Source organism: Phyllobates terribilis, unplaced genomic scaffold (genome assembly GCF_046119375.1).
Source record: "Phyllobates terribilis strain yellow unplaced genomic scaffold, ASM4611937v1 Scaffold_12__6_contigs__length_324123572, whole genome shotgun sequence".
Lineage (NCBI taxonomy): Eukaryota > Metazoa > Chordata > Amphibia > Anura > Dendrobatidae > Phyllobates > Phyllobates terribilis.
Genome location: NW_027362772.1, coordinates 253934718 through 253960791, shown reverse-complemented (window position 1 = coordinate 253960791; position 26074 = coordinate 253934718). Strand labels below are relative to the sequence as shown.

Genomic DNA, 26074 nt, shown 5'->3' with positions numbered 1-26074 from the left:
TCTGCTACCTGTTCTCAGTGTTTCAGGACCTCTGCTATCTGTTCCCAGTGTTCCAGGACCTCTGCTACCTGTTCCCAGTTTTCCAGGACCTCTGCTATCTGTTCCCAGTGTTCCAGGACCTCTGCTACCTGTTCCCGGTCTTCCAGGACCTCTGCTTTCTGTTCCCGGTCTTTCAGGACCTCTGTTACTTGCTCCTGGTCTTACAAGACCTCTGCTATCTGTTCCCTGTATTCCAGGACCTCTGCTACTTGTTTCTGGTCTTCCAGGACCTCTGCTATCTGTTCGCGGTCTTCCAGGACCTCTGTTACTTGTTTCCGGTCTTCCAGGACCTCTGCTACTTGTTTTCGGTCTTCCAGGACCTCTGCTATCTGTTCCCGGTCTTCCAGGACCTCTGCTATCTGTTCCCAGTCTTCCAGGACCTCTGTTACTTGTTCCTGGTCTTCCAAGACCTTTGCTATCTGTTCCCGGTCTTCCAGGACCTCTGCTATCTGTTCCCGGTCTTCCAGGACCTCTGTTACTTGTTCCTGGTCTTCCAGGACCTCTGCTTTCTGTTCCCGGTCTTCCAGGACCTCTGCTACCTGTTCCCAGTCTTCCAGGACCTCTGCTATCTGTTCCCGGTCTTCCAGGACCTCTGTTACTTGTTCCCGTCTTCCAGGACATCTTCTACCCACTAAAGAACATTTGGTGCATCAACTTTAATTACAAATTTGGTTGTTTATTAAGTCCAAACATTAAAAAGTGCATTGCTCCTATCATCACAACTTTCTTGTATCACCCTTGGCCGATGGTGGTTATTTCCGTATCCAGTGAGATGCCTTCACTGGGGTGACCATTGCTGTGGAAGTTTTGCTTTTTGGATAAAGTGTTTTTGAGTATGACAAGCTCTTACAAAGTGGATCCCCATTCTGGGTCCTGAGTGGGGGACCTCCTCTATGTGACCTAGGTCGTCCTTAAGTTTTTGCACCACTCTGTCTTTGGCATAGTTTTCCCTTATGGTAAATTTAAATTCGGGTCTGATGCACCTTGGGTCACTTTTTTTTCTCTTCAGCTGCTTCCCTTTTAGTTAGCCCTCAAACGTCTCATTCTCTACGAGAGATATTGGATAAATTGGCTCAATATATACAGTATATAAGAAGCATAAAATGATATTCCTAGTCTAGAAAGAACTGTGCCCGCTCTCACCCTGTGCCTTTATATTATCTCTCCCTCTCCTACAACACCATTCATGGACTGGACATTGTCTACAAAGGACGATCCAGTCTGCAGAGCTTGGCACAATGGAGCATTAGTTCTGGTCTTCCTCCATCATGTCATGCTTTTACTCCATTCCCGTAACGTAATGTGATTTCACCAGTGCCGAGTAGTTACAGCAGAGGGGATTCTTCAGGGTCCCCTGTCTTGCTGATGTAGAGAACAGGTTCCTATTATCCAGGATTGGGGGGAGATTATGGAAGGAACCATTCTGCCTGCTTCTCACAGTGAAGACTAATTGTTCTCCATTTGTGGACCTGTAGAAGTAGTATTTATAGTATAGAGGTCTCCAATGTGCAATGAGAGGGGATCGAATTAAGGGGGTCTTTTGATATTTAAAAATGTATGAGAAGGGGCTGGAGGGTATTATTATTCATTTCCTATTACGAATAGAGTGCCAAGATTTTCAGACCCGGGGGCTCACAATCCTATTTACCTATTAAAAAGACACATATTTGTGCTAATCGGTATATTTTTTTTGAGAAATGGAGAATACAAAATGAAGGAGGGGGAAGATCTCCTTGCAAATATAATCCAAGACTTCTGCACTACAAGACAATAGCACCTTATATATCAGGCCCACCCAAGGGCATAGCTATAAGGGGCCCAAAGGACCCACTGCCACATAACAAGACAGCGGTATACAATGACACATGTAGGGGCGGACATATCGTTGATGTAACCTGTGCAGCCACACAGGGGCCAAACAGGTGAGGGGCCCATTTTTGGCTCCAATGTAGATCAATTTGGATTGCAAAGGGCCCGTATATTGTTCTTGCACAGGGGCCGTCCTCTCTCTGTGTCCGCCAGGAGACAGATAGTAGGCAGAAGGCCCAGTTACTGAATATACACTGAGGCCCGAGAGCTTTAAGTCACACTTTTAGGCCCCATCAAAACTCCAAACAAAGTAGAAAAAAACACTCCATTCATATTTTTGGTGATGATTTTTATTTTATTTCAGGATCCACTCCATCCAAGGTCCAGCAGTGATTCTCAGAATGTTGATGAGCGGCAATGCAAACTTTACTTTATGAATGGCTGTGTTACTGACCGCTCTCACTTCATTTTATTTTATTTTTTTGCAATTTTCCTTTGTGATTAAAATAAAATAGAAAAGAGATGGTGAGCGGAGCGGCTTAGCTCCTGGGCATCTAAAGACTTCATGTCCGATCAAATAGGGCATAATTTGCTGCAGTTTGCTTTATACTATAGAGGTACAGTAAATGACTTCGACTCATCTTTTGCAGTGGGGGTGTGTTGGGGTTTTCCAGTCCCTGTTCTGATAGTTAAACCCAGAGGAGAAAAACCTTTAGGCTATGGTCACACTATCAGTATTTGGCCCGTATTTCACATCCGTATTTGTCGTCCAAAACCCGGAGTGGGTCAAAAATACAAAAGTGGTGTGACCATGTTCTCAACTGGTTTTGGCTTACAAATACTGATGTAAAATACTGACCAAATACTGAATCAACTCCCGTCTCCTGCCCTATTTTTTTCACCTCCTCTGCAATTTCTGCTTGAGGTCTTTCCCCTTCTCTGCTTTCGTCTTGCTCTTTCTTCTACGTCCTTTTCTTTGTTGCCTCTCATTCTTATAATCAGTACTTTTCTCCTGTAGTTTTTTTTACATTAATCCATCTTTTTTACTTCCAAATATCCAACTTATTAAAGAGAACATGTCACTTGTCATAAATATGTAATTTTTTTTTTAGCTGGTTTAAATACCGCTGTTCTCCTTAATCCGGCGTTGTGTTTCTTTTGTTCCTGTGTCTCTCCATTCCTGAGATATGACCTCTTCTTTTATGTATATTAATCTACACTCCCCTCCTGAAGAAGACTCTCATAGAGAAAAGTTAAGGACCACGCCCATTTGGCTAACAAGACTAGATTTATATACAAGGAATAGGTGGCCATATCTCAGGAATGGAGAGGAGCAGAACCTAAAAGAAAGATGGATTCAAGAGAATAGCGGCATTTACACCAGGTAAAAAAATTACTTATGACATGTCCTCTTTAAATCCGTTTTTTGCAGTTTTCACTCATTAAAATGAATGTAAAAAGAGGGAATACTATATATAAAAAAATGGAGAAACTGCTAAAAAAATTTCTTCTAGGAATTATTTAATTGCCTATCAATACAATGCACCATCTGGGCCCCACTTCGAAAAAAAACCCCAAAAAACAATGTTTTGATGGTGTATTTAATTATTTGAGGAGTCGTATAGTATAAAGTAGCATATACCAGACCCGTGCAGCAATATAGGGGTTAATCAGAGATTAGGACTTTGTGTTGATGGTTCCGTCAATGCATCTGAAGCAATAAAACCGCCCTGATTTATAGCTGCACAGACTCTGCGGCTACAAAGGCGCGCCGTGCTTTTGACAGAATTCGTTTAATGCCTCTGATGTGCCTTATTTTCAAACGTGTTGATCTCCTGCCTATGTAATCGCCAAGCAGGCGGCATGGACGTCCTGCTGAGCGTACAGTGTGTATTGTAACAGCAGGCCTGCAGCACGGCCCTTTCTATCTTCTAGAGAGGAGCAAAGAGAATGTATCACCTGCAGAGAGAAAGGAAGCCAGAAAGGTTATAGCGATGGACGAAAATAGGCACATAGAACTACGGGAGAAAAACTGTGCAGCGGAGCTGCGTAGTCTCACCAGGCTTACACATAGCGGGGCCAGTTTAGTCGCCTTGTGCGTATTGCTGGAGATCTGTGGCAATAATCAATAATGCGGTGTGTGGGATACATGGGCGGACATATCATTGGTGCATTATTGGGACCCAAGAGGTAAGGGGACCCACTACCACCTCCAAACCTGTACATTAAGGGTTGCATTGATGAGCTATTGGCTGCAAAGGGCCCATATACTGTTCTTGCACAGGGGCCCTCTTCAGTCTCTGGTCACCCCTGCCCTTGGTGGGGTGTGCACACAGACTTTCATTCTCTGGGGCAAAGATTGAGTTTTCTGTCAAAGTCCTATATCTAAATAGAGTGGCGTAGATGGGTTGCAAGTGCCCAAGGCAAGACAAGTATTCTGCCAACTAACCCAGTAATAATGCTCCTTAAGCATCCACATTAAACCAATTAATGACCCCTGAGTGCCCCCTTTGGAAACTTTTAATGTTCCCTTAGTGCCCCCTTACAAAGTAATGATGCCCTCTGAGTGCCCCCCTCCAAAAGTAATACCACCTTTGTGCCATCCCCTTGCAAAAAAATAAAGTTTATACTTATCTAATCCAATTGACCCAGCCCTCTTATACAGAGACAGGGGCAGGGCAAGCTAGGCATTTGCCTGGGGGCCCCAAACCTCAAGGGGCCCCTAACCAGTGGCGTGCCGCTAATAGCGGCAGACCACGGGGCAACTATGGGGCCCATGGTCATCTTATAATTTGGGTGCAATGGCTATTGAAAAGGTCATACCTATTTTATCTTACGGCAAACATCGAGGGGTGATATGCCGGACTTTGTTGGCAGATCCTGTTGGAATTGGCTTGACTAGGCAGTTGAATACACTATAGATTGCTGTTGATGGATCCAATTAGTGTAATCAGATTTGCTAGTGAGCTAAGGTTTTTGAGGATAATCTGCAGGATCATTACCGCTTATAAAGGGAGCCATCATATTCCATTGCAAAATTGCTAGACTTGCAATTCCCTACTCTAGGGGAGTGATAATAGTGCAAGAATATGGATCTGTGAATATTGGAGACACTGAAGACAGATCCTGCATTGCGGCAGCCAGAAAATGACAAGGAATGAGATAATCTGTGTATGCGGAAGGAAGCAGATGATGTCTGGGCGATAACATTCCTGTACGAGTGACAAGAAGGTCAATGAGGCCTGGATCGTGGCTCAGACAGGTAACGCCGGGAGTCTGTGCGTACGGCCTGCAGCTCTTTCAATCAGATCCTTATTACCTGTGGTTCTTCCAGTACAAGCAGCGACACATACACATCAACAGAACGAGGAATCAATGCCCAAAACCACGTCCCTGCTATTCAAGCACAAGGCATTTTATTGTATTCAGTTATAGGCTGCGTGTATATAGCCCCATGCCAAATATGTCATACCGCTGCCACTGCCAACTTGCTTCATGTTGCAGGAATTTCCTTTATTGGATCAGTGGACACAGTGTAATATGCAACTGATAATTGCAGAGGTTATATGGGATTCTTTTTTCGCTTTGCCGCCATTCTTTAGGCTGGCTCTATATGGCTGCAAGTGCGGGATGTGGCACATAGCAATACTTCAAGTTGTCAAGGTTATGATTAACCTCTGGAGACGAGGTCTTGCAAAAATTCTCATCCACCACCCATTAAAATAGGGTGTGAACACTCTATCAAGGGGTCCTATAGAAGCCACAGGGTGGGGGCTCATTGCATGTCAAGTATGTGCAGAAGGGGAAAGCACTCAAAGTGTTAACCCAGGGCTATTCTTTCTTTTTTTGCACTTTCATTCTTTTCCTTCTCTTCTTCCAAATACTATAACTTTTTTATTTTTACATCTACATAGGTGTTTTTTTGCAGGACAAGTTGTAGTTTTAAGTGGCACCATTCACTTTACCACATAATGTACTGAAAAGCAGTAAAAATGGTGTGAAATGGTAAAAAAACCCTCAATTTTGCCATTGTTTTTTGGATTTTCTTTTGACAGTGTTCATTGTACAGTGAAGTTTTTTGTGTGGTTTATTTTGTGGCCATTTTCTGAGACCCATAAGGCTACGGTCCCATGTTCAGGACCCGATGTGGCCCCGACGTTGCAGAACCTCCGCATCACGTTCACATTTTTTTATGCAAATTAGCGGACTTTCTTTTTACACATGCCGATTTTCCCCATCTAAGCAAGTGTAGGGGGAAAATCTACATGCCGACCCGCCGGAGAAATTGACATGCTGTGGGTCTGAAAGATGCGCTGCATGTCCTTGTCCACGGGTGATCTGCAGGTGCACGGAGACGCATAGTGGACATGGGATTTCTAGAAATCCCATCCACTATGCTGTAACATCTGGACGCTGCGGGTTTGAAGCTGCATAAATACACAGCATCAAAACTGCAGCAAATCATGAAAATGGGAACGCACCCTAACTTTTCATAGTTTAGTTGAGGGAGCTATGTGAGGGTTCGGTGCTCAAGTGGCAAGCTGTAGTTTTTTATTGAAACTATTTTGGGGTACATACAACATTTTAATGACTTTCAGTTGCATTTTTTTGAAAGATAAAGAAGAAAAAAAACTAATTCTGGATTTTCAATTAACTTTTCTTTACACAGTTTACCATTTGGGTTAATTTATTTTATATGTTCATAGAGTCATAGAGTGGACTTCTAAGGATGGGGATATGTACATTTTTTTAATTTTGTCATTTATATATATTTTTAAATTAAATAAATTTTCCCTTTATTTTTCAGTTTCCCTAGGAGACTCGAAACCTGTGATCATTTGATAGCTTGTATAAATACTACTGTACATAGTATTGTATTCTGTAGTGAAATTAATGATATCTGATAAACCCAAGTTACAGGGCCAAGATGGCAGCGAAAGGACCCTCATTAGTCCCTCAATTGGCATCGCATCCCATTTTCACTCATGGTTGCGTCACAGAGGGGTGGAAGTGGGGGGGGGGGGGGGGGTTGATACTGCTGCTTCAAGCATTCATCAGCAACCCAATCGTTTAAATGCTGCTGTTATTTATCAACAGCAGCATCTAAACGGTTAACAGCAGTGCTATTACGTCAGTGTGCGTAAACATATACTACACTGTTCGTAAAACTATCAGTATTCTGGTAAGACCAAAACCACTGATCACTGAGACCCACACTGATAGACTGAAAGGGTGACTTGTGTCTGCTGTTTGAAAGGAGCAGTGGGCACGTAGATGACCTGCCTCTCCATTCAATCTATATAGAACTGCTGGAGATAACCGAGAACAGCGCTCTGCTCTCTACATCAGCCCCATAAATAACACAATACAAGGATGCCTAAAGAGATGTGCTTCTGGAGGTGTTAGATAGAAATATATATATATATATATATATATATAAATTATTGTACCAACCAGAATAAAGGACCAGTATAAGCGAAAAGGACAGTCGGAAAAACATAACGAGAAACAAGGGGAAAAAAAGGAACCGACCATAAAGTCCAAAATACCAGATATCGTGAATAATATATTTATTGGTAACAGGTGACAATAATGTATAGCAGATCAAATAGAATAATTAAAAACATCTAAAAACAGGGGCGCGTATCCGGATGGTGTGTAAAATTCATGTGGGAAGATATTAATATACATAAAGTGCACAGTATTGCAGTATATATAAATATAATAAATAGTATATGTAAGTGCTAGTGCTTTAAAGGTTCCCCTAAATTATGTGTAAAATATATAATATAAAGTAAATCAATGTCAGTATCTTCGCATATGTGCGATGGCACAATATGTATTGCACATGAATATGTTAAAGGGGGGGGGGAAGACGAAGGCGCTTGCCGAAACGCGCGTCGGGGTGGACGCGGTCCGGTCTGTGGGAGCAATTTAGCATACTATTTGTAAGTAATTTTTACTTTTGATACATGCCAATTATGTCTATATACCTGTATATCTTATATGCACATTGACTTGCTTTGGCTCCAGTGCAGATGAAATTTTTGCAGTTATTGATTATTGCAGGTATATACTGCAATACTGTGCACTTTATGTATATTAATATTTTCCCACATGAATTTTGCACACCATCCGAATACGCGCCCCTGTTTTTTAGATGTTTTTAATTATTGTATTTGATCTGCTATACATTATTGTCACCTGTTACCAATAAATATATTATTCACTATATCTGGTATTTTGGACTTTATGGTCGGTTCCTTTTTTTCCCCTTGTTTCTCATCAGCCCCATAAAGACTGGATGGAGATTTGGTGCACCAGTGATCACTGCTCCATTCCAATAGTGGACACAAGTCTTCCATCTGGCAATTGGTAGGGGTCTCCACAAATCCGGGAATTATGCCTTATCCTGGGTGCTACCTGGAATACCATTTTAACCTGAAGCTTCTGGAGCCCAGTGCAAAATCAGTATCAATATCCCCAGTGTCAGACTGAAGAACATTGGGCCCACCAGAGGATTTGATTCTGAGGGCTCACCTTTCTCCCCCACTCAAGAGCCCCATAGCTGCTGCAAGGTTTGTACTATGAACTCTCCTGAAGGAGAAACCAGGGCCCACTGGAGGATTCTCCGGTTCTCTGGTGGGCCAGTCCAACCCTGAATATCCCTACCTGTCAAGCACTGGTGTCTTCCAACATGATATAGTAAATTTACCATAAAGCCATTTCCCCTGAAGGGCTTAAGCTGGCATTTCTAGCTATTAGGTGTCTATGGGGCTCTTCTATCACCTCATCTCACGTCCCCACTCTAGAATGTGACCGCGTGACTATGTGACATTCCCTACATTCTTATTTTCTTATGTGTTCAGGACTGCAGACTGATTATGTCCTCAGATAAGGCAGAACCCACAGCGTCGCTACAAATTATTAACTTGTACAAAATACTTTGCTGAACCCTCCTTTACAGTCATGCTGTCACGTTTCATAAGTATTTATGGTCTTCATGAAATAAGACTACAGAGCTCCTTTTCAATAAACATTGCATTGGGCTGTTCCTTGGTAATGCCTCTTGGAAATAGATGAGTCACTTGACAACTGCATGTTATTATTCCTCTTGTCGATGGTATGTGTCACGATTCCTCCTATCAGAGTGTCTGGACACAGTGAATGACAGTTCTGCCGTCCAATCTAGGATAGGGGCGTGCTCAGCTGTCAGTATGGTGATGGACAGCTCAGCCGCCCAATCAGATGCTGGGGCGTGCTGAGTTCTCAGTGTCTTGAGTGACAGTTTAGCTGTCCAATCAGGACCAGGGTGTACCGGGGCTTCATCCCTGTGTTTCCTGTTCAGAGTAATTACCTGGCTATTTAACCAGCTCTCTGCCTTAGATTGCTGCCAATTGTAGCTTTGTTCAAGTGCTATGTGTGCACTATGTGCTCCTAGTCTTGTAGTCTGATCTTTGTTGCTTGACCTCAGATATGCTTATGACTAGTGTTGAGCGATACCTTCCGATATCAGGAAATATCGTATCGGATTGGATCGGGCCGATACCCAAAAAGTATCGGATATCGCCGATTCCGATACCGGAAATCAATGCAAGTCAATGGGACACAAATATCGGAATGAAAATAAACCCTTTCTTTCCTTGTAGGTTAATTCTACATGAAGTAAAACAACTAAGAATAATGTAGAATGACATGAAAAGCCGGCAATTCATCAGCGGCATACACCGGTACCCGACAATTTACAACAGAAAGAATAGAGCTTCACACATAGATTAGATAGATAGAAACATGTCAGTCACATATATATGAAGTACAGTGACAGTGTTGCTTACTGTACTTGTCATTTAGTGTAAAGGATTTATTTTAAAAAATATTAGTGTTTTCGTGCACCGTCTCTTTAAAAAAGCCGGCCGGCAATTCAGCAGCGGTACCCGACAATTTATAACAGACAGAATAGAGCTTCACACATAGATTAGATAGATAGAAACATGTCAGTCACATATCTATGAAGTACAGTGACAGTGTTGCTTACTGTACTTGTCATTTAGTGTAAAGGATTTATTTAAAAAAATATTAGTGTTTTCGTGCACCGTCTCTTTAAGAAAGCCGGCTGGCAATTCAGCAGCGGTACCCGACAATTTAGAATAGAAAGAAAAGAGAATCACACATAGATTAGATAGATAGAAACATGTCAGTCACATATATATGAAGTACAGTGACAGTGTTGATTACTGTACTTGTCATTTAGTGTTAAAATAAAGGATTTATTTTAAAAAAAATTGGCGTGGGGTTCCCCTTAATTTTAGGCTCTAGCGGAGGTTAAGCAGACAGCTGGGGCAAATGTTTGAAGCCTGGGAAGGGGGTAATACCCACGGAGCTTCCCAGGCAACTAATATCAGCCCCCAGCTGAATACCTAGCCTTTACTAGCTATTAAAATGGGGGAACCCCCCCAAAAAAATAACGTGGGGCCCCCCCTAATTTAATAGCTAGCAAAGGCTAGGCAGACAGCTGGGGGCTGATTTTAATAGCCCAGGAAGGGTGCCATGAATATTGGCCCCCTCCCAGGCTAGAAACACCAGCCGTCATCCGCCCCAGAAATGGCGCATCCATAGGATGCGCCAATTCTGGCACTTAGCCTCGCTCTTCCCACTGCCCTGTAGCGGTGGCAGTGGGGTAATAGGGCTGGGGTTGTTGTCAGCTTATAATGCCAGCTGACATCAAGCCCAGGTTAGTAATGGAGAGGCGTCTATAAGACACCCCCATTACTAACCCCATAGTCAAAGTTAAAGAAAAACACAAACACCCAGAATAAAGTCCTTTAATTGAAATAAACACACAATTCTTTATTGTTCTAAATTAAACCATACTTACCATCACGCCCATTCCAGCTGAAGCCAACGATCTCCTGCAATAAAAGAAAAATAATAAAGCAACCTCATCCTTACCTTTCCATGGTTCCCACGACAGCTTCAGCTCTGCTACATCGAGATGACAGGCTGGACCGCAGCAGAACGCTGCCATCCCGCCTGTCATCCCGCAGACACTGAGAAGCGCAGGCATGCTTGCGCTCCTCAGTGTCTCTCTGTGACGTCATCCAGATGAGCCGAGTTCATGTCCAATGAACTCGGCTCACCTCATGCACGTCACTGACAGCGTGGGAAAATTCTCCTGCACTCAGCGCTTCAGCATGAGAATTCTCCCACACTGTCAGTGACATACATGAGGTGAGGTCATGTCCAATGAACTCAGCTCACCTCATGCACGTCACTGACAGCGTGGGAAAATTCTCACGCTGAAGTGCTGAGTGCAGGAGAATTTTCCCACGCTGTCAGTGACGTGCATGAGGTGAGCTGAGTTCATTGGACATGACCTCACCTCATGCACGTCACTGACAGCGTGGGAAAATTCTCCTGCACTCAGCACTTCAGCGTGAGAATTTTCCCACGCTGTCAGTGACGTGCATGAGGTGAGCTGAGTTCATTGGACATGACCTCACCTCATGTATGTCACTGACAGCGTGGGAGAATTCTCACGCTGAAGCGCTGAGTGCAGGAGAATTTTCCCACGCTGTCAGTGACGTGCATGAGGTGAGCTGAGTTCATTGGACATGACCTCGGCTCATCTTTATGCCGTCACAGCCAGACACTGAGGAGTGGAAGTATGCCTGCGCTTCTCAGTGTCTGCGGGATGACAGGCTGGATGGCAGCGTTCTGCTGCGGTCCAGCCTGTCATCTCGATGTAGCAGAGCTGAAGCTGTCGTGGGAGCCATGGAAAGGTAAGGATGAGGTTGCTTTATTATTTTTCTTTTATTTCAGGAGATCGTTGGCTTCAGCTGGAATGGGCGTGACGGTAAGTATGGTTTAATTTAGAACAATAAAGAATTGTGTGTTTATTTCAATTAAAGGACTTTATTCTGGGTGTTGTGTTTTTTTAAATACTTTACTAGAAATTCATGGTGGTCATGTCTAATATTGGCGTGACCCCATGAATTTCGGGCTTAGGGCCAGCTGATAATGCCAAGCTGGCCTTAACCCCTTTATTACCCAGTGAGCCACCGCACCAGGGCCCTGGATGAGTTGGGTACAGCGCCAGAAGATGGCGCTTCTATGAACGCGCCATTTTCTGGGGTGGCTGCGGACTGCAATTTGCAGCGGGGGTGGCCCAGAAAGCTTTGGTCTCCCTGCGCTGTGGATTCCAGCCCCCAGCTGCCTAGTTGTACCTGGCTGGGCACAAAAATAGGGCGAAGCCCCTTTACGGCACTGCTGTACCGTGGGAATTTCTCACGATACAGCAGGGCCGTAAAGGAGCTAACCGGAGCAGCGCTGCCTGAACTCCGGTGAACCCTTACGGCCCCGTCATTCTAGCGGCGGCAGCGGTTCAGAGCGGTCACATTCTATGTGGCTGCTCTGAACTGGAGATCTTCGTGGGACACTCGTGGACTACTACGGAGGGGTAAGGATAAGGTTGTGGTTTATTATTTTATAATTTATTACAGGAGATCGATGGTTTCGGGGAATTAGGTGTCTAGGTGAGTATAGGTGTAGTTTTTTATTTTTTACTTTATTTTAGGTGGCGATCGGCGGGGACAGGTAATGTATGAACTAATTTATTGTAGGTAACCACTGGCCACCAATGACATGTATTTAAAATTTATTGGGGCACAGTAGGGCAATTTAAATAGCAGGATCAGGCTGATGGGAACTACTGCTCCCATCGAGCTGATCCTGCTGGCACGAGTGGACGGGGGACAGACATAGGCCGATGGGAGTAGTAGTGTCACATCGGCCTATGTCTGCCTGCACGCACAGACACCGCGCACACCCGCACAAACATCGCACAGACACCCCGCACACACACCCCGCACACACACCCCGCACACACACCCCGCACACACACCCCGCACACACACCCGCACACACACTAATCAGACGGGTCTGGGAGGTGAGGCTGACCTGTGCGGCCGTGGGAAAGTTCATGTGAGTTCATGCAGTCAAGCATGAACTCACATGAACCCTCTGAGGGCACCGCTGCTACTTCAAATGAACAGCTGATCGGCATCAGCTGATACCTCAGCTGTTCATTTGAAATAACCGGCGGGAAAGCGCAGCACAGAACGGGAAAGCCGGCGGTGAAGTCTTTTCACTGCCGGCTTCCCCGCCCAGGTCCTTCGCTCCTTGGTGCTGCGCTCCCCGCCCGGTCCTAATTTACGATTGGGATTGGAGGTGGCGAGGGGAGCGGAGGATCGGGGTGGGAGGCTGCGGGGAAGCAGTATGGGGCTGTGTGATTGTTTAAAAGCCGGCGGCTTTTTACCGCCCGCCGGCTTTTAAACAATCAGGAGAATTCTCCCCCGCTGGGATGGCATTCTGATGACAGGCTGGATCGCGCTGCCATCCAACTTGTCATCCTTCACAGACACTGCAGAGCGCAGGCATTATGGGAACTTCCGATTCCGGTATTCGATATTGTAAAAGTATCGGAATTAAGTATCGGAATTCCGATACCGCGAATATCGGCCGATACCCGATATTACAGTATCGGAATGCTCAACACTACTTATGACCATCCGTTTGCCTAGCCCTTTTGTCATGATCTGCTATCTTCTTGGAATTCTGACCCCGGACTGTGTCCTGACTACACCTTTGTCTCACCTCTCTGTCTTCTCTCCCAGCAGATGCCATTTCCGCAAAGAGGGTAATGGGGGTCTTGGAAAACTGCAGCATCCTGTAAGTTTGTATCTGATCCAAACTATGACAAAACAATACATGTTACTTGCAATTATCCTGCTCTCGAGTATCGTGGATTTTTCACATGTTTGCCTGTTTTTTTTGTTTTTTTTTTACATGATTGGGTATTGTACTGATTGCTGTATTATTTTCAGACTTTTATTGCATGCTTATTTCTAGATTCTCATTAGGATACATTTACACTTTGCAGATTAGTAAAAGAAATTTCTGCAACAGTGTATGCTCTTTCCTCCAAAACTACTCCATTCAGAAAATGGAAGTCGCAGAATCAAAACAGCAAATCGGCTACGTGTGAATGTATCCTTAATTTCCTATTCACACCCCACCCTTTTCCATGGGATAAAATGTGTTACCTTACTGTTCCTTCTGATTTAGAAGAAATAGTTTATATTTTTCAACCTTGACAATAATGTCATAAAGAAATCTGATGACTCCTGTTTGCCCCTTAGAATTTGGAGGCTTGGTTAGGAACAACAGACTTTGCGAAGAATGCATGGAATGCATGTGCATTGAGATTCTGATTTGGCAATTATCCTAAGTCATATTGCACGACTCGTTAAAGGGTTGATTGTGTCTTGTAGGATTGCTGTTTCCAATAGGTGGCGCTATAGAGTTCAAGTCCTCTTTCTCGCTGAACAGGCAATTTGCATATGAAATTTCCCAGAGGAGCATTGCACGGCGAATAAGCCTCCTTACCTTGGAATGCCTGGGCCGGTATGTCACTCTTTACAAGGAGAAACGTTACCCCTTATACCCCAATCCAGAGCCTCTCACCTAGCCAAATCAATTCTCATACTTTGCACTGACGAGGGCCAACAGCCCGAAACACAGTGTCTTCAAATTGAGATTCTGATTTGGCTTTTATCCTAAGTCATATTGCAAGACTCATTAAAGGATCGATTGTGACTTGTAGGATCACTGCTTCCAATAGGTGGCGCTATAAAGTACAAGTCCTCTTTCTATCTGAAGAGGCAATTTGCATAGAAAGTAGGAAACGCCCAACGGTCTCCATTAAAGTCCTTGGGGTACATTGGGTGCCGTTGTCATTCATGTAATAGAAAACATTAAATTCCATTTTTTTCTGCTCCTGTGTGCAGATATGAACCTAGTCTAGTTTTTTTCCATCTGTAGGACCAGTTTACTATTATTAGTATTAAGTAATTAGAATATATCTAGCAGGAGCCACTTACTGGCTGGTGCTTGCAACCTGGACTAGCAGCATTACTGTACAGAATGGAGTCATGGGGCTTGTCATATTAGATATTTTGATCTGCAGGTAGCAGGGTATAGGACAGAATAAATTGAGCAAATTCATATGTAGTTTTGTAGCAGAGATTCAGTAAAACTTTTCTTCTTATATCCCTGTCAAATCTAAGCTGAAGAGTCCAGTGGGCAGTCCTAATCAATGATTGACATCTATCTACTGTATGTACAGTGGAAGGATATCAATTATTGAGCGAGACCGCCCTCTGGACTCCTAGGCATTATAAACAATACATTTTTAGGTATACTAAACATTGCCATAAATCCATAGATCAATCTATTCAGTTCCTCCTGATCTATAGCATTGATATGAATGGCATTTTCCAGTTGACAGGTTCTATTTAAGTTAGGGTAGAAAACATATAGCAACATTTTGCAAATTGCATATGGAGTCTTATTGGCAATGCTCCATTGGAAAAAGTAGGCAAATTCGTTCTGAAATGCCATCTGGTGAAGCTAGCTACTAGAGAATGACAAATAAATTCACAGGACTCTGGTTTAGTGGCCGAGTCAATATTCCGTGTCCACCGAATGGGAGCCCTTCAAACCTCCTCCTACCTGCTGGCATTCCCGGCGCCTCTTCTGATTTGTAGGTCCAGTACAACATCATTGTTGACATCTCACCAGGCCTATGAATCAAGACAGGTACCAGGAATGCCGGTAGGTCATCCACAGACTGCTGAGGTGGCCACCAGACCAGGATCCTACGGTTTGATTCGCTCTTCTCTAGTAGCCACCCTCAATGTCTGACCCTTTAACAAGCCTTCTAACATGACTGCAGATATGAGCCAGACAGCTGTTTCAGGGAACTTGCTCCTCATCAGTGTCACGGTTTCATTACTCACTGTGACCTAGGGACGCTTTGAGTGACAGCTCAGCCGCCCTTTAGGATCTGGAGTGTGCTGGATTGTCAGTATTGCGAGTGACAGCCTAGTCATCCAGTCTGATGCTGGGGCACGTTGGGCTGTCAGCATTTTGATTGATAGCCCTGCTGCTCAATCTGGCCCAGCCTGTGGGCGTTCCTCCAGCTGGCCCCATGCTTGATTATTTGTTAGCTATTTAGCTGGCTAAATAAAAAAGACAGATAGCAGCACAACCTTAAGCAGATTTTGGGTGCAATACTTCCTGAGTAATTTAGCTGGCTAGCTATGAGCAGACCGTTGTGAGCTGTGGCTTTGCTTTGTTAGGTGTGTGCATTGCTCTGTATCTGATTCCCTGATCTTGTTGCCGGACCTAGGATTTGTCGTGACTAGTTGTATGTGTTATCCCTTTTGCTTTTGATGCTCTCTGACCTCAGGTACCTGACTCCGGACTTGGCCTCTGACTATCCGTTTGTCTTATCCCCTTATCTTGATGTACCCTCTTGGCAATGGACTCCGGACTGTTTCTTGACCACTCCTTTGTCTTGCCCCTCTGTACTACAAGCCCTCCTGGTATTTGACCTCCTGACTATCCTGTCTCACAGCTTGTTTGTGAGTAGTGACTCAGTGTCAGAAGCAACAATGTAAGTGACACAGTGCCATGCTGCACTGATAATGGCATGTGCCATGTAATGTTGGTATTGGATGGTCACCCGAATCCAGAGCAAGTCAATGCATTAATCCTTACAATATTAAATTTGTATTTTGCAATGTAGGATTTTTTTTTGTCAGGTCTTTGGTCCCTTGAATAAAAAGGACCTTGGCATAAACATTGAATGCTGCAACATGGCTCCGTCTGGCTTGGCTATATTTGTATCTCCTTCTTACATCTTGGACAGAAAAAAAATATATTTTTTACCATGTGGAATTGCAAACTGTGACAGTCAGACATCACCCACGGATCCCATTGTGCATCTTTCACATAAGGATCCGGAAGAACAAAGCATTTTCGAGGACAAGCGACTTCAGATGCAGAATCCTGGCGTGTTCTTGTGCCGCGCGAACAATACGCAGGTGCCACTGTCACTGTGGAGACAACTTCAATAGATTCGATTCCAGCCAGAGAGAATGTATAAGTTGAGGATGTGAGGGAAATGGCAAGATCACAAGAGCGCATCTCCCCACCCCTCCCATCGTATTGCACTGCCCCCTGCTGAGATGCCAGACTTTGATGCATTAATTGGCAGCTAGAATCAACAGGAGGAGCCTACGAGCAGCTTTATGCACTGAAGCCATCCATGGCAGAGACATAGGCGACCACTTGTAATGATCGAACCCATTCCGGTAATTGTGATGGCGATGACATGTGCACCTATTGAGATACGTAGCCGATCTCCAGGCTATATTATGATATGTGGCGGGGTGTGCTGGTGCATGCACAAAACTGTTTATTTTGTCCTGATTCATTACCCACCAGGGCATCCATATCTAGAGATGCACGGAGCATTGCCACCATCTGTAGACGTGCCGCTCGGCCGCACAATAGCTGAGTGCCAATTAGGAATGACACCTCACATCGGCGACTCTTTATACCGGGGTCACTTTTATTTTCTCCAGTTCCCTTGGGAACAGGAGCTGCGGCATGATATATTAGGTTTGTGTATCGTGTATTGGAACGACGTTTAGCCTCCTTTAGGGATTAAGGGTTGGAGCTCGTCTATTAAGGAGCATGTATGTTCAAGGCGCAGTTGCTTCTGCATAATTTATGGTGCTTGCAAGAAGATGGTGGCGGTTGAAAGAGATTTCTCAGGCAAGAAATTGCCACAAATATTTATTTACCTCCCTTTTGAAGAAGGAAAAAAAAAGGAATTAAAAGGGTTTGTGCAGAATCCAAAAAATGTATTTGCTTTTTTTTTTTCATCCTAGAAACAGGGCAGTTCTTGGCCACGGGCTGTGTCTGGTATGTCAGCTCAGCGCCATTTACTAATGCTCATTAAGAAGGGTTTTAAAGGAAAAGTAAATGAAGATGTGCCATAGAGCCACGGCTAATGCCATCATTATGTCAGTAGCTGCAAGAATGGGGACAGAGCAAAACTTCAGCAGCTGCTAGTTCAGAACGTGAAAAGATGTGATTATTTTGGCCTCCATTATGAACAAGGATAATGCACACAGTGATGTCACAGTAGTGGGATTATTTGCACAGTGATGTCATAGGACAGGGTTAATATACATAGATATTCTAGCATAGGGATAATGCACACAGTGATGTCACAATGCAGAGATAATGCACACAGTGATGTCACAATGCAGAGATAATACACACAGTGATGTCACAATGCAGAGATAATACACACAGTGATGTCACAGTGGTGGGATAATTTGCACAGTGATGTCATATGACAGGTTAAATACACAGATGTTTTAGCATAGGGATAATGCACACAGTGATGTCACAATACAGAGATAATGCACACAGTGATGTCATAATAGTGTGATTAATGTGAACACTGATGTCACAGTACAGGAATAATACACACTGTGATGTCACAGTACAGGGATAATAAACACAGTGATGTCACAGTACAGGGATAATACACACAGTGCTGTCACAGTACAGGGATAATATACACAGTGATGTCACAGTACAGGGATAATAAACATCGTGATGTCACAGTACAGGGATAATAAACATCGTGATGTCACAGTACAGGGATAATAAACACAGTGATGACAGGTTAAATACACAGATGTTTTAGCATAGGGATAATGCACACAGTGATGTCACAATACAGAGATAATGCACACAGTGATGTCATAATAGTGTGATTAATGTGAACACTGATGTCACAGTACAGGGATAATACACACAGTGATGTCACAGTACAGGGATAATACACACAGTGATGTCACAGTACAGGGATAATAAACACAGTGATGTCACAGTACAGGGATAATACACACAGTGCTGTCACAGTACAGGGATAATAAACACAGCGATGTCGGAGTACAGGGATAATACACACAGTGATGTCACAGTACAGGGATAATAAACACAGTGATATCACAGTACAGGGATAATACACACAGTGCTGTCACAGTACAGGGATAATATACACAGTGATGTCACAGTACATGGATAATAAACATCGTGATGTCACAGTACAGGGATAATAAACACAGTGATGTCACAGTACAGGGGTAATAAACACAGTGATGTCACAGTACAGGGATAATAAATCCAGTGATGTCACAGTACAGGGATAATAAATCCAGTGATGTCACAGTACAGGGGTAATAAAAACAGTGATGTCACAGTACAGGGATAATAAACACAGCGATGTCGGAGTACAGGGATAATACACACAGTGATGTCACAGTACAGGGATAATAAACACAGTGATATCACAGTACAGGGATAATACACACAGTGCTGTCACAGTACAGGGATAATATACACAGTGATGTCACAGTACATGGATAATAAACATCGTGATGTCACAGTACAGGGATAATAAACACAGTGATGTCACAGTACAGGGATAATACACACAGTGATGTCATAGTACAGGGATAATACACACAGTGATGTCACAGTACAGGGATAATAAACAGTGATGTCACAGTACAGGGATAATAAATCCAGTGATGTCACAGTACAGGGGTAATAAACACAGTGATGTCACAGTACAGGGATAATAAACACAGTGATGTCACAGTACAGGGGTAATAAACACAGTGATGTCACAGTACAGGGATAATAAATCCAGTGATGTCACAGTACAGGGGTAATAAAAACAGTGATGTCACAGTACAGGGATAATAAACACAGTGATGTCACAATACAGGGATAATAAACACAGTGATGTCACAGTACAGGGATAATAAACACAGTGATGTCACAGTACAGGGATAATAAATCCAGTGATGTCACAGTACAGGGGTAATAAACACAGTGATGTCACAGTACAGGGATAATACACACAGTGATGTCACAGTACAGGGATAATAAACACAGTGATGTCACAGTACATAGATATACCAGTGATGTTGCAGTATAGTGATAATCCACAAAGTGATATCTAGCATAGATCTATCATATTAGAGCACACATAAAAGTCACCATCTCCATTGTGACATCAGAGCTCAGAATAACCATGTAATATGTCACACGCAGGCTCGATGATGTGTCAGTGCTGGGAAAATACACTGAGCACAGGAATAATATACAGTGCAAAAGTGATGCTGCCGAGAAGCAGAAGGGAGCGCAGAACGCCACAATAAAACGTATGATATGGCCAGATTCAATTGCCCACGCGCTCTTCTATTGTCCACAGCCATTACTTTTATCTCAGTGGAAATGGTCCCTTCTTAATTGTTATGCCCCATAGTGCATCCCATGTATACAACAATGATGTCATACTTACCAACTATTTAATAGGAAAAATTGAGATACTTAAAGGGGATGTCCAGGCTTGGAGTTAAAGTCTGCAGTCACTCTATGGGACTGCAGACTTGTGAATCCTCACAGCGAGCAGTGTGTGAGCTACCAGGATTCTCGGATGCCAGGAACGGACAGTCATGTGACAGCAAATATGTGATCATAGAGTGACTGTCGACTTGAGCCCTAAGTCTGGAGAACCCCTTTAAATGCACTCTGTCAGCAGAGAATGACTTGAATCACTATGTACAGACAAAGGCAGCATCTTATTCATTTAACAATCTACCCAATTCATTGTTATATAGACTTGTGATTTAGGATAATGTCACATTTGCATTTGGTAAAAAGTGGGGCCCTGGAGTTGGTTACTGGTGGGCCCTTGGCACCCCAGTCCGACACTGCTAGATATAATTGCCTTCATAAACTAGATATAATAATATTCAGTCCTGATCTCGTAAGAATTTACAAAGATTTTGGCACAGTCCTGGATCTGACATGTTTGACCTATTAGCCGTATAGAGTCTTTCCCTCCCAGCTGTAACGTTATAAATGCGTTAAGCATGGTGGAGCCCTATTATATAATAAGTCACTCTGAATCACAGGAGCAGAAGAAAGGAAAAGTGTGTCTGTGGTCACTGCTTCCATCCTGAGCTTCAGAAGTTGTGGTCAGATAGAACTCAATTACCTTCCACCACAAACCACTCAGGAACATCTGGGAGATAGTACAGGATATCAGCCCACAGCAAGGAGCAATAAGGGGGGCTTCCAGCCAATAAAGAATAAATGTTCTGTAATAGTAAGTAAGATAGTTAATTTATTGCTATTACCTCCGGTGCCCCAATCTACTGTTTCCCAGTCCAAATCTTGGGTCCCTGCTGATCGGGCCATGTGAGCATTTCTTTTTTATTGACAGAAAAATCTCTCTAACCCTTTTCTCACACTGAATTTTTGCAGTACATGTTTAACATATACAGTTGAAACCAGAAGTTTACATACACTATATAAAAAGACACATCTGCATGTTTTTCTCAATATCTGACATGAAATCAGAATAAATCTTTCCCGTTTTAGGTCAATTAGGATTACCATCATTTTTAATATTTGCCAAATGCCAGAATAATGAAAGAGAGAGAATGTTTTAAGGCATTTTTATTACTTACTGCAAAGTCAAAAGTTTACATACACTAAGATTACTATGGCTTTAAACAATTCTGGACTGCCCATATGATGATGTCATGTGTTTGGAAGCTTCTGATTTTTTTTACAACATCTGAGTTAATTAGAGACACACCTGTGGATGTATTTTTGTATTTTAATGCACACGTGAAACACTTCTTATTTGTGTAACATCGTGGGAAATTCTAAAGAAATCAGCCAAGATATCAGGAAGATAATTGTGGACTTGCACAAGTCTGGCTCATCCTTGGGTACAATTTCAAAATACCTGAAGGTGCCTTGTTCAACAAGATGGGAATGTCCAGCTATCATACCTCTCAGGAGGAAGACGGGTTCTGTGTCTCAGATATGAACTTGCTTTGGTCCCACATGTGCATATCAACCCAAGGGCAAAAGCAAAAGACCTTGTGAAGATGATGGCAGAAGCTGGTAAGATTGTGTCAATATCCACAGTGAAACGAGTACTGTATCAACATGGGCTGAAAGGCCACTCTACCAAGAAGAAGCCATTACTCCAAAAGAAACATAAAAAAAAACAGATTAATGTTTGCAAATGCACACGGGAACAAAGTTCTTAATTTTTGGAGACAAGTCCTGTGGTCTGATGAAACTAAAATTGAACTTTTTGGGCATAATGACCATCGTTACATTTGGAGGAAAAAGGGAGCATCTTGGAAGCCTAAGAACACCATCCCAACTGTGAAACACGGGGGTGGCAGCATCATGTTGTGGGGATGTTTTGCTGCAGGAGCAGGGGTGGATTAAGAATAGCAAGGGCCCCGGGCAGTTTAGAAGACGCGGGCACCCCCCCCACACACACACACCCACACCTGATGTATCATGTGACATGTCACATGATCCCCTGTGATAGATCATGTGATAGTTCACTTGAAAGTAATTTGGCACAATATTAATATATTAATTATAATTATTTTTTTACATTAATTGTATGACAATATTGAGCACAATTAAGTATGCTGACATCCCCTATATACAGTATGAGACCCTACACACAATATGAGCTGCCACAGTCCTCCTATACACAGCAGGAGGCCGCATGGCGTCATCTATACACAGCAGGAGGCCGCATGGTGCCATCTATATGCAGCGGGAGGCCGCACGTTGCCATCTATACATGCATGATGTCATGCTAGCAGACACGGCCACGCACAGGCCGTGTCTCCTAGCTGTGACACGGCCGGGCCAGCACACAGGGAAGTTAACAGGTTCAGTGCTGGCCTGGCCGAAGAAGAAGCAGAGTAGCTGCTGTTGGAGCGGTCCGGGGGCCCCCAGCCTCTGCCTGACGGTATGTGCCGCATTGGCGCCGCACATAATATAATGAGTGCAATCTGGCCATGGGCCCCCCAGGAGCCTCGGGCCCCGGGCGGTAGCCCAGATTGCCCTCATTATAACCTGCCTATGTGCAGGAGGAACTGGTGCACAAAATACATGGCATCATGAGAAAAGAAGATTATGTGGCAATACTGAAGCAACATGTTAAGACATCAGACAGGAAGTTAAAGCTTGGACGGAAATGGATCTTCCAAATGGACAATGACCCGAAGCATACTGCCAAAATGGTAACAAAGTGGCTTAAGGATAACAAAGTCAATGTTTTGGAGTGGCCATCACAAAGCCCTGATCTCAATCCTATTGAAAATTTATGGGCAAAGCTGAAAAGGCTGTGAGCAAGGCGACCAACAAACCTGGATCAGTTACACCAGTTTTGTCAGGAGGAATAGGCCCAAATTCCGACCAACTATTGTGAGAAGCTTGTGGAAGGAAATCCCAAACGTTTCACCCAAGCCATTCAGTTTAAGGGCAATGGTACTGTGGTGCCCCTGAGGGTTCGACTGCCACAGGAATGCTGCACTTCTCCAATGGAGTGTGGTGTTCCTCCTCTGAGGTAAGGCCGGTGTGATGGTAGTGACCTAGCCTTTTGCATCCAACACCACATTTCCACCAGAGGGAGCTAGTTTGCACTAGGTGCTGCTCCCCTGGTTACAGGGAGACTGGGGAACACAAAGTGGTAGGAACCAGTTAGTGGGTGTGGGTGGAGGAACACTAGTTAGTGACACTTCAAAATTCATATTTAATAGAATGCCATCTTTGATCTTGGTCCTTCGGTTCTTCTGCTGGTTCTTTTTGGTCCATCAGTCTAGCCTTTGCTAGTCTCTCGGCTGTCACTGTGCTGTCAAAATACTGTGTGTAATGTGACTTACCTCCGGGAGCGCAGATCCTGTGTGGGCCTGCACCGGCATGGGACACAGCTCTCGTACCCCGATCTTTGGGACAAGAGGTAGGTTGCAGACAAGCAATGTCTCAACCCGGCCGAGGACCAGGATCAAGAAGGCCCGGGAGCTTTAGAGTGTGGCTCCCTAGCAAATGGGTCCCAGGGAGGATGCAGACGTAGCGGAGCACGCCACCTGTCCTCGCCTACCTGATCTATTCAGAGGGATTCCGGCTGCAAGAGGGGTACCAGCCCCCGACACCCGACCTCGTACTCTAAGTCCAGGACGGGAAAGCCCGGTTAGGCCCTGAGGATCCTGTCGGGCTTCGGATGGAGAGGAATTGCCACCCGAGCCCTACACCTGAGAGGAGCTCAGAGGGAGACCCGGCCTATCTACACACGCACAGACGGGAATGGGTGAAGTCTGTAGTACAGGAACACTCTGGTGCAGAGTCGCTACCAAACACTGGACTTCCTCGGAGGTAGTTGGACCCCCGTCCCTGGTGGCCGCAGGACTCCGCGAGGAGCAGGAAGTCGCCTTCCCGCTAACACATCTGAGTGAGTAAAGCCTTGGAAGTTCACCCCTATGGCCTCCGGACTGTTCATTACGCGCCATACCACGCGACGCGGTGCCCGTACTCCCGCGCTACTGCAACCCCCTCTTCTTCCTGTCTTGCCTGCCCTGGGGCCCTGCTCCGCCTGTGAGGAGCAGCGAGAACTTTAGCTGCCATAACCCCGGGCCTCAGCGGACTTCAGCGGCGCTGGTGATCCTTCACCAGACACCACAGGTGGCGTAGTCGTTAACCAGCCACTCAACCCAGAATAGCCCATACCATCTCTTTCTAATGTGACGGCCCTGAGCACGGGTCGGGCCCGGGCCACGGCTGCATCCCATCTCTTCAACACGGGGCCTGACACCGAGTCCCCCAACACCCAGGGTAAATCACGGGCTTTCTGAGTAGAGGCGTCACAACCTGGCGTAGTCGGCAGGATATCGTGCCCGCAGCAACGGAGAAGAGTGCCCATTGCTATCGGGTACTGTGTGCCTTACACCGTGAACTGTTGTTTTACACTTAAAATGGCGCCCGCCCAAGAAGAACAGGCGCCATAATGCTGTGAAAAGACTGTCTTTGAACGCCTCCCATCGTGGGCTGGGCTCCCGCTTGGCACCAAAAATGTGGACTGCCCCTTCCATCAGAGACTGTCCGCGGGGTAATGCCCGTCAAACTGGATGGGCTGAATGAAGACGGGCCTGTCAGCATTCCGCCCAGGAACCGCCCCGAAAGAGGAGGAAGAAGCAAAGCAAGAAGGTGCGGCCATGTCAGTCGGAGCTTGGCAGTCAACGGAGGCAGACATGGATGCCTCTGGGGAGCAAGACCATGCAACTACTGAAACCGTTTCAGGCCCTTCACCCGGCAGAGAGCAAGGCGGCGGCGTGTTAACTCCGGGAGATATTGAGTTTCTCCACTTGGAAGCTCTGGGACTCGCTAGGAGACAGAAAGAGGCCCAGGAGGCTGCCACAGCACCGTGGAAAGAGGAGATGCTGCAGCGTATCTGAGACCGCCGCCGAGGAGTAGAGTTTCCAGGACCAGTCGACTCGGAGACAGAGGTCGAGGGTGACCTCGCGGCGGGTGAGTGTGCAACCCCTGCCCTGGCTGCGGAGCCAACAGAGACTATCCTGGACCTCATGGCGGAGTACATAGTCCCCCACGTGGTCACCTGGGAGCAAGCGCTAGCTCCTGAGCTGCAATCGGCAGCCGTCGGTGGGGACCTGCGGTGCCGCCCAAGCTCGGAAATGGAGGTGCCTGAAGCTGCGGAGGAGGCTACCGGCTCCAACCCGGACTGGTCCGCGTCAATCGAGGACTCACAGCAACCCGTTCTCACCCCGCTACCTGCACCAGTGGTAACCTGGCCCGAGGCCGAGGAGTGGGCCTGGGAAAACCAGGGGGGCGACCTAATGGGCTTCCCCCGGGAGACCCGATCGGAAGCGCGAAAGAGGAGCCAGTGGTGCAGTGGTCAGATCTTCCAGCTAGCACGGGAGCAACGTCGGCGGGAGCAGCGCTGCGAGCGCCTTGAGGTTAGGACCAAGGCTGCAAAGACGCGGGCGCGTCAGCAGGAGGCCACCCGTCCCAGTCCCCGGTACGAAGGCCAGATCGTCCAATTTCACCATGAGGCGGGGTGGGGGTTTATCCGGTGTCCCCTGTTCCAGGACGATGTGTTCGTCAGCCGGCGGGACGTCGAGCCACGCCTTAAAAAGGGACACCCCGGTCGGAACCTTCTCCCGGGCGACACGGTGACTTTCTCTTGCCACCAGCGGGAGCGTGGGTGGTACGCCCTGGACGTTCACAAAGTGTCTGGGAGCGACGCCACCCTGCCCTCAGCCTCAGGTGACCGGCTAGCCTCCGTCGGGAGGAATGAGCCTTTCCCAAGACGAGAGCCTGAAGTCTAAAGTAGCCACCGACTGCTGTTGTTGTTTAAGCTGAAGTTGAAAGCTGCTATTTTTGTTTTTTT

General features: G+C 45.3%; 1 long non-coding RNA gene across 1 annotated transcript in view; it reads left to right on the top strand.

Annotated features, from left to right (window-relative positions):
• The first annotated feature begins 4990 nt into the window (after nt 1-4990).
• Nucleotides 4991-26074, top strand: part of LOC141171576 (uncharacterized) — a 158196-nt gene continuing 137112 nt past the window's right edge. Inside the window, exons 1-2 of the long non-coding RNA XR_012252346.1 lie at nt 4991-5110; nt 13524-13575. This is a non-coding gene — a long non-coding RNA (uncharacterized lncRNA). The remainder of the gene's footprint in view (nt 5111-13523; nt 13576-26074) is intronic.